Source organism: Sorex araneus, chromosome 1 (genome assembly GCF_027595985.1).
Source record: "Sorex araneus isolate mSorAra2 chromosome 1, mSorAra2.pri, whole genome shotgun sequence".
NCBI classification, from domain to species: domain Eukaryota; kingdom Metazoa; phylum Chordata; class Mammalia; order Eulipotyphla; family Soricidae; genus Sorex; species Sorex araneus.
Window position 1 is genome coordinate 400,570,782 of NC_073302.1, and position 14,838 is coordinate 400,585,619.

The window sequence follows — 14,838 nt, forward strand, 5'->3', positions numbered from 1 at the left end:
TGATTTCCATTTTCTTTTAATTTTCGCTTTCTTTTTATTTGGGCCTATCTATCATTCTTCAAAATGTTCTGTATACTCCCCCCCACCTTTCAGCAGAACTCCTACTTACATAGCAATATAGGGAATAAAGGATAAAGTCTGGGCTAGATAAGAAGGAAGACAATGGCCCAGCGAAAAATTTCTGAAACTGTGGCTGAAGAGATAGTACAGCTGGTGCTTGCTTGCCCACTCACTACCGAGATGAAAGTGGAAAGCTCAGTTTCCCCTTGTAGCTATTGTGAGCAGTCCCATTTTTGACTGTCCCCACACTTTGGTTTTTTTTTTTTTTTACATTCTGTGAATTCCTGGGCTCTTTCTGGGAAACAGAAAGCTTACAGTTCCTCAAGACCTTAAGTTCTGCACCAGAGTTTAGATTTACAAGGAGACTAAATAATGGGCATTACCTAAGGCAAATGACCAGATCCCTGCATTATTTGTAACATCCTGTCAATCAATAAAAATGCAAAGAGCCTTCCCCCCCACACAGAAACCCTTATCTTTTCTTCCTGAATTATCAGTAACATAAACACCCAGGTTTCCTATTAAAAATAAAAATTCAGACCTAATTACCTTAGTCTTATACCAAGTTCCTTCTCACATGGAGAGTTTCCTTTTGGTCTCACTTCTACTTTCCAATAAACTTTTCTACTTTCTAACTCTTGAGTCTGAGCATATTTATTACTCAACATTTTAATTCTTGAAAATATTAAAGAATCTGTGAATTATGGACGAACACAGAGACTGGCTGTCACTACTCCTGCATTAGGGACCTAGCCTAGGGTCCCCAAAACACCACCACAAGTAATTCCTGAGCTCAGAGTCAGGAGTACCCCATAGCATTGAGAACTGTGGCCCCCAAACAAATAGACAGCAACAGCAAAAATTACTGGATCCAGATATGTACCCAAGATATGCAGCAAGTAAACCTCTTAAATATTCTGTTTTTTCTTAGTCCCTTTCTCTCTCCTTATTGCATGCCTTAAACCCATGCAGAGTGCTCATCTCAGATCCCTAGTTAGATACATATGAAAAGAGTAAGTTTCCTCCCTTTCCTGAGCTTTCTACTTAAGGATACCCATGCTCCAGCTTCCCTGCCTTTTCTCAAATAAAATCTCTACTGAATTTCTTCTTTTCATCTTCTGCCTTCTGCTTTCAACCTTGACTGCCTGTGGGCAAGAACCTTGCTTCCTATAGCACCTTTGTAGTCAAGATCTTCTGTATCATTATTTTTGTGAGAATGAGAATTGGATTGACCAATTCTGCAAGTTTTGTGATGAAAATATAAAGCAGCCACCACCCAAATAGAAAATAGAAAACCATCCTTACCAACCATGACTGCACAGTTTCTTCCAGGCTATATTTTCCCCTCTTTCCCTCCACCAGGCTGTTATTTAAAAAGATATGTACATTGTATACATTTGGGTCCATACTGAATATAGCTTTCATTCCCACCTATCATTGGCTATCAATGGTTAATATTAATATGTAATAATATTAACCATTCCTTTAAAATGTGTTCTATAATTGGGGGTACTTAGAAAAAATAAGTCAATACCTTCTTGAACATTTTCTATGCTTTCATTCCTAACACTGGCTTAAGATACTTCAGTCTCATAGAGAGTGATCATTAATTTCGCAGCAGGATTGGGAAAGCCCACTGATTGCTTCTCCTTGATTCATCATGTTACCTGCTAATGCCACTTGTACTGAAGAGGAAGCTTCTTCAGCCACTTGCTAGGTCTCGTACATTACTCTATTCAATGCACAACATAGTCTTAACCTACGCCATGCCTGAAATATTGATGATTTCCAATAAATTCACTAGAGAACACAGGTATACATGTTAATTTTTAATCTAAAACCTGAGAGTACAGCATGGACAACATGCTGCTTTGGCAGAACCTGTTCAATTAGGTTCTTTAGATTAAGATTGGGGCTTTTCTTTCAAGAGCATACAATTATGAAATTATATCTCTCTTTGCATTTTAGCTATGAAATGTTGTTAAAATGTAAAATATCTCATAGGTTTAAATATTAGTCATTTTGATTATTATACATCACAGGCATGAATATAGCTAGTCTAATAGCCAAAGTACTTAGAGAATTAGAAATTTGATTAATTTTATGGTCCACTTAAAGTTTAAACAAAAATAAGTTACATTTAAGTAATTAAATGCCAATGCCCTGCCAGATTCTCTGTTGGATATCTTTATATTAATTAGAGTATTTTCACCTTCACTTGTAGCAATTAAAATTAATATTAATATTATTTTTATAAAGACATTCAGATTAAGAAGGTATTTATACATGGAACTATTAATGCACTAATATTAATTTTAACCTATGCTTCCTCAGTCTGACTTTGTTCCTTTTCAAAAACATTTTGCTGAACAACTATGATATGCTAGAGCTGGTGACCATCAATAGAAATATAATAATGGACTGATAAGAGCCCTTGCACTGTTGCTGTAGCAAAGTAGGAAAAATATATAAGAATCATTAAGGGTAGATATTATGGAGAGTCTCTTGCCCACATGCCTGGCTGTCTTCCCCGGGCCCCTCGGAGGGGATGGGCTCCAGCTTCCCTCCCCACCCCGAGCAGAAGACTACTGGAACCTAGCTACAGCCATGCTCGAGGCCCCTCTCCACACATTCGGACAGGACTCATGCATGCCTCATGCATGAAGGTACCGCAGAGGAACCCAGCTGTGTGTAATTTCATCAACAGCCAATATCCAGAGACTTAAAAGCAAGTTCCCAGAATCGCGAGGCCTTGTAGCCTACTTCTCCCTCTGGGAGAAACTGGAAATCTTCTGAGAGTTTCCTGCCCACGTGGGACAGCCTTGCAAGCTTCCCATGGTGTATTCATATGCTAAATCCAGTAACAAGCTGGATCTCATTCCCCTGACCCTGAAAGAGCCGCCAGTGCAACATCGTTGGGAGGGCCGGGTTGAGATAGTCTTCTAAGATCTCAGGGAAAGGACGAAATGAGAGGTTACTGGGCCCGCCTGAGAAATCGGTGATTAACGGGATTTCGTTATCGTGATCATGATTATGGAGAAGGACAAATATTTCATGATATCATTCATATGTAAAATAAAAATATCCAAGTTTGCAGAAAAGAAAGTAACATACAATAGTTGTTGTCAGGAACTGGAAATTGGAACATTGGGGAGATGATAGTTAAAAGGTACAAACTTGTCATTAAAATATTAATACATTTAGAAATCTAGCACACAGTATTGTAATTATAGCTAACTGTATTATATGTTCAAAATTTACTAAGAAACTGTATCTTCAGTGTTCTCACTTAAAAGAATGATAATTTTCTAAAGTGATGGAGATACTCGTTAATCCTGTGGTGGTAATCAGACTGCAATTTTTAAGCATCAAATCAACACTTTGTGTGTCTTAAACTTCCAAAGTGTTATGTGTCAATTATTCCTTTGTAGAAATTGTGGCACTATAATATTCTGGGAGAATAATAATTGTGAGTATTGACAGACTGTAATTTTGTTATTTTATTGCTTCCATTCATACTGTCATTCTCTATTGCTCCTATTTATTGGGCTTTTACTCTATTGTAAACACCATTTGAAGCTTTAAGTAAGTTATTTAATTAAATCCCCTCAACAATCTTTAGAACTAAATGCTATAATTATCCTCTAGTTATAAGAACATAGAGGATTTTATAGGTAAGAACACAATGTGGAAATGGTTTTGAACTCAGAACTGTCTCGTTTCAATATCTCTGTGGTGTATGATAATATTATATAGACATTATAGTTTATTTATCATACTACTATCACATGTTTATTATTTTCATATTGTTCTTTTCTTTCAGTGCATTGTTAATCTATTAATTTTCCCTGTTTTTATTCTTTATTTTGGGCCCACACCAGGTGTTGCTCAGGATTTACTACTAGCTTTGTACTCAGGTATCACTCTTAGCAGAGCTTGGGAGATCATGTATGATGCTGAAGACTAAACATGAGGTGGCCATATGCAAGGCAAGCACCTTCTCCACTGTTCTGTCCTTTTGAACCACTCTGTTCACTTACTATATACTCCTTACACATAAAAAAACTTTGCTGATCTATACTCTAGTGCCATGAGTAAAATCACCTGGATATACTGCATTTTATTCTGATCTAATATATAAAATTAGAAATGACAAAATATATGTTAGTTAGAAGGTGAAACTGAACTTTCTGTTAACCATTTTTTACTTCTTAAATCTTAAATTGGTACACGTTTAACACTTAATATCTGTTTTTCTATCCTATTGCTTTACTAAAATCTAACTATATCTCTTTTCTAAAATCGCTGTGTTTCTTGTAACTTTATAATTTCCATGACTGTATTTCATATCATGGGATGTGATTTATGTTTAAAGTAACTCTAGTATATGCAATATTAATACGATTGTCCCTTTTTTCATAGCATGCCAAAAATTTAAATGATGGCTTTGCCTGCCTAATCTATAAAATAAAAATCTGAGTGGAAATTGTAACCTGCTCCTTTCTCTCCAGTCCTTGTACTCTGTTTCATCCCCATTTTTCTACCCATTTCCTCTGCTTTTATTATTTTTGCTTTTCTCTCCAATATATCTTTTATGCAAGATAAGCTAATGAAAAAGATTTCCATCCTTTTTTTTTTTGTATTAACTAAGGTTTGTTATTTTAAAATATGTTCTACAGTTCTGCTATGGGCAGAGACAGATAATGTAGTTATATCCAATCACCTACCCACACTAGCTCAAAAAATAACACAGAGGGGTGTAAAGATGAATCCCCCATCTTCACTCAATACCACCCATTTAATAGTTTCACTGCATACTTGAACATGCTTTTCAGATTTCAGTGCATTATTGTTGATATTTTATGCACAGTTTCACATAAATACACAAAATCAGTTAGAGATATGTGGATCAGTTCTTAGGAAGTAAAGTAGTTGAAGATGTGACATGATATTAATAAAGACATATGTAATAACTTCACTGAAATATAATCAAAATAATAAATTAACTTTGATGAGATAAAATAAGGAAGAACAGAGAATTAATGGCACAAATAAATAGGTCTAGTTTAAAACTGAAACAGTCCCGGGGTTAGTATCACATTGCTACATATTTCAATGTGATGTCATAAATTTATATTTCTGTAAAAACAGACATACCAATACTCAGAGGTTTCTTGAAGTTTGTATTAGTCATTCAATCTGTGCATCATTCTACCTCTTTAGAAATAGGGTTTAGTAATATTAATTTGATTTTCAGTGATAAGCAAATTGAAAAGTCATTTTGGTGTTATTTTAGAGTATATTGGAGCCCTGTGTAAGTTTTTTAGTACCACCAATTATCCCACTAAATATCTAATTAATGTATCATTTCAACATCTTTGTTTTCTATAAGTAGAAAGAAGGCTATCTCATTTCTGCCTTAAAATTCTGTAGTTCTCTCTCTATAAAATCCATATCATCTCATGTCATTATATTGAGGACAATATCAAGGGGAAAAGTTTTACATATTCTGCCTGGGTGTGAGAAAAAAACTCATCTTTTAAGGACAATATGAGACAAGATTTAAAACAAAACAATAGCTGCAAAAAAAAAAAAAGAACTATCCAAGGAGAAACAACCTCTTCAGATTTCTGAAAAAGGTTTTATGTCTTTTATTTACTGCTTGTTGCTCCACTTAGGATGGAAACCATATAGAAAATATAATGGTCAGGAATATGAACAGAAGGCAGAATTTAATTAACCCTGAGAAACAGTTTGTCCAAGAAATTTAGTCTTGGGAAAAACACGAATTTGAAAGGAGTTGCATTCTGTTTTAGTATGTGCATAATTTTGTCTGTGAAGTATTTTAATAAACATTCATAAATAGCATGGCATGTTGTTTTTCACAATAATTATGAATACTGTGCCTCCTTTGAAATATATAGTTATTACCATTAACTGTCATTGCCAAGGTCATATATAATTATGCTGAAAATGTTTAATAATGGTGTTAACTTTTCTCATCTACCCAATTTAAAGGAAAGGATTGTTAAGCATTATAATGAGTACCTCTGGGGAACTTTTTATCTCTCTGCTACTTTATGTATCAAACTGAATAGCACTGTAGCACTGTTGTCCCAATGTTCAGTTGTTCATCTATTTGCTCGAGCGGACAACAGTAATGTCTCCATTGTGAGACTTGTTGTTACTGGTTTTGGCATACTGAATACGCCATGGGTAGCTTGCCAGGCTCTGCCGTGCGGGCGGGATACTATCGGTAGCTTGCTGTGCTCTCTGAGAGGGACAGAGGAATCGAACCTGGGTCGGCCACGTGCAAGGAAAATGCCCTACCCTCTGTGCTATTGCTCCAGTCCAGGGAGAGAGTTTGAAATACAAGAAACCCAAAGTTTATCTTGACCTTGAAGTAATACTTTCTAAGAATTACCTTTTCAATTATCACCATCTTGAATTTTCTAAACCCAAACTAAAGTCCTTTCAAAGATTTAAAGTTAGTAGGTCTATAAAGTGTTCATTGCAAAACATACGTTGAAATTATTTTTGAAAACCATGCTTCAGGGACTCTGGTTAATCAAAATAATTTAGACAAGCTATATCATTTAAACTTGTTTATGAGGGTAGTGCATTGGGGCTCCTTTTCCTCTGCTAACTTTTACCTTATGTTTTTCTTGCCATAAATCATCTCCATTTATTCCTTTGACTTGTTAATATTTCAGAACTGATACATTGAGACTAGTGAACCGGAAAGGTCATTATATTGTGTCACTTTCATTAAGTAGCTGCAATATCAGGATACTGGGACCAAAGATCACTTTCCAGAGATAAACAGGGAGTTTTATAAGCATAAAAAAAACAAATAATATATAGTTGACATTAAATTATGAGGTTAGAGAAAAACAAAAAAATCAGAAAAATAAAAGAGATCTTAAGTTCAAGTCTGCAAAGACTTTTTTGAGATATGTTCCTGATATTTTTTTATAGCCTGGGCACATATATTTGTCATTATACATCTGGGTACAATATGATGATGTTGTAAATATGTCTATGGTATTTTAAAATAAATGCATAGTCTTGGGATATTATCAAAGACAGTATGTCACATTGTTTATAGCTTCTGTCTTGTTATATATATATATATACATATATATATTACTTTTTTTCAAAATTCAATCACTGTGAGATGCACAGAAGCTGGTCTTGATCAGGTTTCAGTCATACAGTGTTCCAACACTCATCCCTCCACCAGTGTACATTTCCTACCACAAAGTCCTCAATTTCCTTCCTGCCAATGCCACCCCATGCCCCTTTGCAGTCTATTTCCGTAACAGGCACTTTCATTTATCTCTTTCTCCTTCTCTCTTTCTGATTCTGTCTCTGTCTCTCTTACATTTAGGGCACTGTAGCACTGTAGCACTGTCATCCCCTTGTTCATCGATTTGCTTGAGTGGGCACCAGTAACATCTCCATTGTAAGACCTGTTGTTACTGTTTTTTGGCAGATCGAATATGCCTCGGGTAGCTTGCCAGGCTCTTCCATGTGGGCAGGATACTCTCGGTAGCTTGTCTGGCTTTCTGAAAAGGGACGGAGGAATTGAACCCGGGTTGGCTGTGTGCAAGGCAAACATTTAGGGCATCATTATAATTTGTAATACAGATACTGAGAGGTTATCATAGTTGTTCCTTTACCTACATTCAGCATGCGGTTCCAAATAATCCAGTGTGATTATTTCCAACTATCTTTGTCATGTGGTACCTTCTCTGTCCTAACATTGCATATATTTTAGATATTTGTTTTATCTTACACATGTAGTATAGTGCCTTGAGCACGTGACTAGTTAATGTAAAATTTAAAATGTGGTGACTCAAGTACTTGGGAAAATTGGTTAGAACTTAGAATATTAACCTGTTAGAAAATATCATTTAATCATTCAACAAATGTTTATTGTATGTATCACTTAGTTCTTGACACTTGTGCTATATTAGTAAACAGAGTACACATACCAACAAGCAAAAATCTATGCCCTAGCAAAATTCATATTTTGCTGAAACTTACCCAACTCAATTTCTTGTCTCATGACTTGATCTTTACCCCCAATATAAAAATTCTAAGTGTGAAAAAAAATAGAAACAAGCGGAGGTTAGGATAATATAGAGAAACTGTGTAGTCATTTTATTGGATCATAATGGTAGGACAGGTGACCAATATATATTTTTTTAAGTTGAAACATGCACATTGTGGAGGAGTATATAAAAAGGCTGTAGAATGAATACTAACTCCAGCTGAAGTATATGTAGTTAATTTTTATTTTGGGGACATCAAATGATATATTTGAAGAAGATAACTATTAGTAGAGGTAGAATCAAGGGGAGAATAGATCTAGAGACATTGGTACTGAAAGCAACTACTCAGGAGACAATTGAAGTAGACCAAATAAGAGGTACAAAGCATGATTTATACTCCTCCATTAAAATAAAATAACAATGTGACAAAAGAGATTTTACAGTGGTTAAGCAGTTTGCCTTACATGCAGCCAACCCAGGTTCAGTTTCCAGAACTGCATGGTCCTCTGAGCACTCAAAGAGCAATCTCCACACAGAACTGGGAGTATCAACCACATGCAACTCATATGAAATTGTACCTTTGAAACAAAATGGATGGAACCATAAGTGTTATGCTAAGTGAAATAGGGAAGTTAAAGGCAGTCATTGACGATGATTGCAGTCATATGTAGAAGATAAGTATCAGTATAAGGCCAATGAACTGGCAAGAAACAATTCCTCCCTAAACTTAGTGAAAACAAGCAGGAGGGTCTTTATAATGATGGGGTAGAGCAGGCATGATAATGATAGAAATGAAAACAGTTGCATACTTATGGAGCTCTAAAACTAAACCCAGAAATTCTATGATATTTTAAACATATGACAAGGCAATATTAAAAAAAAGATAGGGAAAAATGTTGCGTGAATATTCAGTCAGTCAGAGGTGCGGAGACAAGTCAGGTGAGAGGAATGTAGAAGCACAGAGGACCACCGGCTCTCTTGGCGCAGTGCAAAGGAAAGCTTTTGGTGGTCTCTTTTTATTTACTTTCCTACTATATTCATCTCTAATGAATTCAGTACAGCAAGGGAAATAATTAACAAGAGAGCAAGGAGTCAACAGGATGAGCACTTATTATCAGAACATCAAGATACATACATTGTCCTGCCAAGCCCATGAGCTATTGGTTACACTCTCCAGATGTGTAGTCAGAAATTTAGGCTTAACATGTCATGGCCCCCACATACCTATATAATTGTATATGGTCATTTAGCATAAAAATAAATATCTAAATATTTTAAACATAAATATGTAATTTTTCACTTTTCTTGCATTCAGTTGATTTACCAGAGTTACTGTGAAGGCATAAATATAGGTTTGGGACTTAATAAAATTCTCGACTGGATACTTTGTGACTGGATGAGCTTTAAGATTCAAATGACCTGATGCCCCTCTCTCTTTACTCCTCTCTCTCTCTCTTTCTCTCTCTCTCTGGAAAAGAGAGAGTGGGAAATTGGCTACAGGACTTATCTTCCATAGAATTATACTCTTTCACTTCACTTAGTAAGATTGATTTTAAAACTATGTAAATATGTTTTATTATGATTTTAAGAATGGCTACATACCAATTACCCATTTTTGCTCAGGAAATAAACAATTATGTGTTTGGCACATTTTATGTCTTTAAATTTATATCACTTACATACGCCTTCGAGACCTGAGCCCTGTGAAAACAGGATGAGATTGCTATTCGGCTCTCCCAAAGAGGAATCGAAAGAGCTATGCTTGGCGTATCACGTTTCACTCAAGTGAGAGAAGGAATCCCGAGTTTCTACCTCTGTGGGTGATCAAGAATCAGGGATGCTGTCTCGTTTGCAAGGCATTGAAAATCAGATGGGCCAGACACATAATGCGATTTGAAGGCAACCGCTGGACTAGAGCTGTTACGGACTGGATTCCATGGGATATCAAAAGATCGCATGGCCGCCCACCTACCAGATGATCAGACTTCTTCACCAAGACCCTGAATCAATGGTTAGATGCTCTTCGTGTTCCTGCAGCGAGCAAATGCTATTGAGCTATATTAGCACGAGACAGGGGCGAATGGAGACATTCCTGGTGCCCGCTCTAGCAAATCGATGAACAATGGAATAACAATTGATGCAAGTGATGTTTTTAAGTAACAAAATATCCTTTTTAGTTGGTTTTCCAACTTAAAATATAAAACATTTTAGCATAGAAAATAGAACTTTTAATTCATTTAAATTAGGCAATGTTTTCAAGTTTCAATATATTTTCAAGCTATACACAATAAATCATGTTTTGTCAGGTTTTCTAATGCGTAAAATTTTAAGTAGGCCTGGACAATCAAATGTAGCATGGAAGAGAGTAATATGTGAATCATTTTCAAGTCCCGAGAGCCCCTTCAAGGGGAGAGTAGGAACGCTATCCTCCGGGTCAGATTTTTTAGTTGCGCATCTATTACAGTGACACCTGTTTAAAATGTTCTTTGTGTGACTAGAGCAATAATACAGCAGATAGTGCATTTGCCTTGCACACAACTAACCTTCGTTTATTGTAGGGTATGCCAGATGGTCCCAGGATCCTGTCGGAAGTGATCCCTGCGTGCAGAGACAAGATAATTAATCCCTGAGCACTGACAGGTGTGAACAAAACCAAATAAATAAATAAGAAAAAAAATAGAATGGCCCTTGTGCTCGCTTTAATGCTCTGCCATTGCTGTTTTGAATTCCTAACAATTTCTGAACAGGGGGGTCCCACATTTCCACCTCTCACAGACGTTGTAACTCAGGGGCAGTCCTTCTATGTGTCTGTCACGAGAGCCTTAGATATTGGCCATACTAATCTTGGCTCCTCTGTTTCTCTAGTTGCTTGTTTTTACTCTTCCCTCTGAGTTTCACCTTCCCCTTCTACTTTATGGTTTGCATTTTCAATTCCTTTAATTTAGCAGGTAAGTTTAATAAAAAACAACATAAGATCTAGGTAATACAGCAGATGGGGTGCTTTGTTTTGCAAACAGATGATCTGAGTTTGATCTTCAGCACTTGGTCCCACTAGGAGTGATCCATGAACACAGCCTAAACACCATGGCTTATGGTGCAAAATAACAAACAAAAAAAATTTTTTTAGACAAATATCTCTTCTGCTTTAACTCTGTTTTCTGTACTTTACTGTAGGTTTTGGTCTTTAGACTGTTATATTGCCCAAGAGAGTGTTTGATTTGGAGTATTTATACTGTATCACTGTATCATTGTCATCTTGTTCATAGATTTACTTGACCGGGTGCCAGTAACATCTCCATTCAACCTAGCCCTGAGATTTTAACAGCCTCTCTTTACTCGTCTTTCCCAACGGTGCCACATTGGAGGCTCTTTCAGGGTCAGGGGAATGAGACCCATCATTGTTACTGTTCTTGGCATATCAAATATGTCACGGGGAGCTTGCCAGGCTCTGTCATGTGGGCGGGATACTCTCTGTAGCTTGCCGGGCTCTCCAAGAGGGATAGAGGAATAAAACTTCGTTTGGCCCCTGCATGGCAAACGCCCTACCTGCTGTTCTATTGCTCCAGAGTTTAAGTACACATGACATATAGCTTCAACCAGGAGACTTGTGCTGAAAATTGGTATGCTAAGATTTCATTTTAATTACTAAGATGGGAAAAATTAATGAGTAGTGATGTTAGTATTTTAAAAGTTTATATTTGATCCAAGACTCATAAATTGTCATATCCAAGGAAGTCTATGCCAAGTCTACCTCTAGTATAAGGTAAGGAACAGGAAACCCATATGCCTTTTACTGACATCTAAAGGAGGAGAAAACAATATAGTGAGGATCTATGCCAGCTTTTATGGTTCCCTTTGAGGAACCAAATCATAGTACATATATGATATATGTGCAGAAAATAACAATAAGGGCAAAACTCAAACTGCAACTTTAGCTCAAATGAGGTACTTAGAGATTGGTAACACTTTCAAGGTTTAGCAGAAGCAAATGCAAATTATCCTCAATAAAATTTAAATATTTCCAAAATTCATTGTCAAAATAAAAATGCTATCTCAGCAGGAGAGCCAGCACAGAAATAAAGTCATTTGAAACTTCAGCTATGGGTATTATCAAAAATATATAACAAAATGTTATTTTAATATATATGAATCTCTAAATGGGAATAGATATGGGTAAAATAAATCATCACAAAAAATTTAAATATCTTTGTGATTAAATAGTATGATTAAAAGAAAATGTTTATCTAAGTTAAAAGTAGCATAGACAAATTTTGATATATCTTTTTATAATTCCATCTTAATTGATAAAAATAATTAAAGTTGTATAGAAATTATTAAAATATCATGGCTGGTATTTTGCCCACCCTGCAAGTGACCAACCTGGGGTTCAATCCCAAGCAATTCCACATATTCCCCCAAGCATTCCCAGATGTAATCTCTGAGTCCAGAGAAGCCCTGAATACTGCAGGATATGGCTGCAAGACAAAACAAAAATTAAGATTAAAATTGCCCTACTCAGGGCTGGAGCGACAGCACAGCAGGTAGGGCATTTGCCTTGCATGCGACCGACCTATGTTCCATTCCCAGCATCCAATATGGTCCCCTGAGGACCGCCAGGAGTTGTTCCTATATGTAGAGCCAGGCGTAACCGCTGTGCATCGTCGCCAGATGTAACCCAAGAAGCAAAAAAAAAAAAAAAAATGCACTAATCAAGGAATTTAGGACTTATTTTTCCACAATACACTGGCAGTATACATAAAATAGAAGATATTTCATGGTCTGATTCCTGTGTCACTTTTAGCTTCTTTTCTTTTCTTTAGACATAGAAAATTCCTAGCATTTCTGAATATTTTATCACTAGCTTTAATCTATGTAATTATATTATCACATTTGTCATGTTATTTTGTAAATCTGATTGTCTCTTCTCCTCACCGAACTGTGAATTTAATAGCAAAAAAAAGTCTTATTAATTAATTCTTGATGTCTGATTAGTTTCTGATGCAATATACGATTTAAGCATTTAATATTTGTGGAAATGGATTACTGGATTATTCCAGCTTATTTTTTCATAATTTTAATCATGTCATCAATTTACTCTGTCCTTCAACATGATTGCCTCTTTGGATGAGTATATGAAAATTTATGAAGGCAATTCTTTCTTTTTTTTGTACTTATTTTTTTTAATTTATTTATTTTTAATTAGTGAATCACCATGGGGGTACAGTTACAGATTTATACATTTTTGTGCTCATGTTTCCCCCATACAAAGTTTGAGAACCCATTCCTTCACCAGTGCCCATTCTCTACCACCAGTACACCAAACGTCACTCCTGCCCTCCCCAATCCCATCTCTCCCCACCCCACCCTGCCACTGTGGCAGGGCATTTCCTTTTGTTCTCTCTCTCATTAGGTGTTGTGGTTCGCAATAGAGGTCTTGAATGGCCACTGTGTTCAGTCTCTAGACCACATTCAGCCCGCATCACCCTTCTCCCGCATGGCCTCCAACCGCATTATACTTGGTGATCCCCTCTCTGAGTTGCCCTCTCCCCAGAATGTGAGGCCAGCTTCCAAGCCATGGGTCAACCTCCTGGTACTTATTTCTACTATTCTTCTATTCTTGGGTGTTAGTCTCCTACTCTGTTATTCTATATTCCACAGATGAGTGCAATCTTTCTATGTCTGTCTCTCTCTTTCTGACTCATTTCACTTAGCAAGATACTTTCCATGCCGATCCACTTATACGCAAATTTCATGACCTCCTTTTTTCTAACAACTGCATAGCATTCCATTGTATAGATGTACCAAAGATTCTTCAACCAGTCATCTGTTCTAGGGCACTCGGGTTTTTTCCAGATTCTGGCTATTGTAAACAGTGCTGCAATGAACATATAAGTGCAGATGTCATTTCGACTATACTTTTTAGCTTCTCTGGGATATATTCCCAGCATTGGTATTTCTGGGTCAAATGGGAGCTCAATATCTAATTTTTTGAGAATCGTCAATATTGTTTTCCATAAGGGCTGAACCAGTCAGCATTCCCACCAGCAGTGAAGAAGGGTCCCTTTCTCCCCACATCCTCTCCAACAGCGGTGGCTTTTGTTCTTTTGGATGTGTGCTAGTCTCTGTGGTGTGAGGTGGTATCTCATGGTTGTTTTGATCTGCATCTCCCTGATGATTAGTGATGTAGAGCACTTTTTCATGTGCCTTTTGGCCATTTGTATCTCTTTCTTGGTAAAGATTCTGTTCATTTCTTCACCCCATTTTCTGATGGGGTTGGATGTTTTCTTCTTGTAGAGTTCAACCAGTGCTTTATATACCATTGATATCAACCCCTTATCTGATGGGTATTGTGTAAATATCCTTTCCATTCTGTGGATAGTCTTTGTATTCTGGTCACTGTATCTTTTGTGGTGCAGAAGCTTTTTAGTTTAATGTAGTCCCATTTGTTGATCTCTGCTTCTACTAGATTGTTTAGTTCCGTGTCATATTTGAAGATACTTTTATCTTCAATATCGTGGAGGGTATTGCCGACCTTGTCTTCGATGAACCTTATGGTTTGTGGTCTGATGTTGAGGTCTTTAATCCATTTTGATCTGACTTTTGTGCATGGTGACAGGTCGAGGTCTAAGCCCATTCTTTTGCATGTGGTTGCCCAGTTATGCCAGCACCATTTGTTAAAGAGACTTTCCTTGCTCCACTTCACATCTCTTGCTCCCTTATC

At 36.6% G+C, this 14,838-nt stretch overlaps 1 protein-coding gene across 10 annotated transcripts in view; it reads left to right on the forward strand.

The window, feature by feature from the left end:
• The window catches only part of MAGI2 (membrane associated guanylate kinase, WW and PDZ domain containing 2), a 1,445,467-nt gene that overhangs the window by 364,251 nt on the left and 1,066,378 nt on the right, over nucleotides 1-14,838 (forward strand). The gene's annotated exons all lie outside the window — the stretch shown is intronic.